Source organism: Galeopterus variegatus, unplaced genomic scaffold, assembly GCF_000696425.1.
Source record: "Galeopterus variegatus unplaced genomic scaffold, G_variegatus-3.0.2 Scaffold5181, whole genome shotgun sequence".
Classification (NCBI taxonomy): domain Eukaryota; kingdom Metazoa; phylum Chordata; class Mammalia; order Dermoptera; family Cynocephalidae; genus Galeopterus; species Galeopterus variegatus.
The window spans coordinates 144,772-147,133 of record NW_007731292.1 but is presented as its reverse complement, the minus strand read 5'-3'; positions in this window follow the sequence as shown (position 1 = coordinate 147,133).

Genomic DNA, 2,362 nt, shown 5'->3' with positions numbered 1-2,362 from the left:
CAGGTCCAAAACTGTACTCATGAATTGGCTTCCTTGATTTTCAAGGCAATGGAAAACACTTAAAAAAAATTCACTACAAAATAGACTACTTGTCTCCCGATATCCATTCTCCTCTCCTTCATTAGTGATAGGAACCCCTATTTTTTCTTAATCTGCTACTGAGAATTGATGGCCATTTTGGAGATGGAGAAAAAACCAAACTGAGGAGATATCAAAATGGTCAGCTGAGCCTGGGTTCATGGAGTAACCATACACAGCTACACAGCACAGAGCCGCCTGTCTGTTATTGTGAAAGTGTCATGCATTTCTGTCTTGTTTATGCCACTGTTAATTTAGTTTTCTTTGAAATAAATATATGAACCTAATTCTACACTAAGACAAGGACAGGAAAATTATGAAAATATTAAGAACATTAAAAAAAATTGAATAAATGCCACTGCTGGGTATTTATCCAAAGGAAGGGGAATTAGCATACTGAAGAGATATCTGCACCCCCATGTGTATTGCAGCACTATTTACAGTAGCCAAGATGTGGAATCAACCTAGGTGTCCATCGACAGATGAATAAAGAAAATTTGGTATAGATAGATAGATAGATAGATAGATAGATAGATACACAATGCAGTACTACTGAGCCATGAAAAAGAATGAGATCCTGTCATTTGCAGCAACATGGATAAGCCTGCAAGATATTATGTTAGTGAAGTAATTCAGGAAAAGAAAAATACTACATGTTCTTATTCATATATGGCACCTAAAAAAAGTGTCAAACTTTTAGAAGTAGAGAGTAGAATTGTGGTTTCTAGAGGCTGGGAAAGAGGTGGGCAGAGGATAGGGAGAAGGTGGTCAATGGACACAAAATCACAAAATTACAGCTAGCTCAGAAAAATAAGTTCTAGTGGTGTACACTAGTGCTAGGCATCTATAATTAACAGTAATTTATTCTAAGTTCTGAAATGGCTAGAAGAGAAGAGATCAAATGTTCTCATCACAAAGAAATGATAAAGTTTTGTGATGATGAATATGCTAATTACCCTGTTTGATCACCACACATTTTACACATGTATTGAAATATTGTTCTGTACCTCGTAAATATGTACGATCAATATGTTTCAATTAAATAAATTTCTTTAAATTAAAAACAGAAAAAAATTGAATTAATGGAAAGTTATGCCAGATAATAATGATTATCATCATACAAATGTTTGATTAGTACTTTACCTGGCATATATAGTAAGTGCTAAATAAATTTTTGTTCATCCCAGGAACAGTAAATACTGAATGAAAGTAGTAAGTGAAGAAAGGGGTGGGGGGAGGGTGGAAGGAATTGGTAAAGGGACATGAAAATCAATTACATTGTATATTGATACATTAAAATAAAAAAAAATAAATAAGGAATATTATACATGGTGATGACAATCCCAGATTACTTTACCAAAGCTCACTGAAGCATGGTGGGTCTGCAATGAACAGGTTTCATGTTCTTATTTGCCATTTGTGTAGCTTCTTTGGTCAACTGTCTTTTCAAATCTTTAGCCCAATTTTTATTTGGTTGTGTGCTTCCTTAATGTTCAGTTTTTTATATATTCTGGATACAAATTCTTTATCAGGAATGTGTTTTGCAAATTTTTTTCTCTTAGACTGTGTCTTTTCTCTTCTTTTTCTTCATGGGATTTTGANAAAATGGGTTATACTTTTGGTGTTGTATCTAATAAGTCTTTGCTTAAACCAAGGTCATAAACATTTTATCCTAGGTTTTCTTCCAGAAATCTTATAGTTTAAGTTTTATATTTAAGTCTGTGATCTATTTTGAGTTAATTTTTGCAAATGTTACAAAAATAGGACTATTATAAATCTATATACACAAATTTGAAAATATGTCCACTATATTTTACCATATTTTGTATACTTCCACAGTATAGTGCCAAGTACTATACTGTATTAAATATTTCCTCATTTAAATGATTATGACAACTATTCTTTGAGTTAGTAATTGTACCCATTTCAAAGATGAGGAAAATGAGGTGTACGGAGAGATCCTGCAGCTTATAAGTAGTAGGTGAAAATGAAGTGGTAGGCAGCAAAGCCATGTTATCTGACTCTAAAAGTCATATGCTATCCACTGTTGTAAAAAGGGAATTGTTTTTAGCAATAATGTTACCACATTATGAATGACCTGTACAAATCACAAATAAATTTTTCCTTCCACCTCCACATCTCACAGAAGCCTGCTGCTCTGGACTCTCAATCCCCACCTCCCTCAACTCCCAGCTGCTGTTAATACCCTTGTGAAAGGATAAACTGATGCCCTTGAAAGGATCCACCTGGTGAATGGATGAACAAACTGGCATGGAGAGTTGGC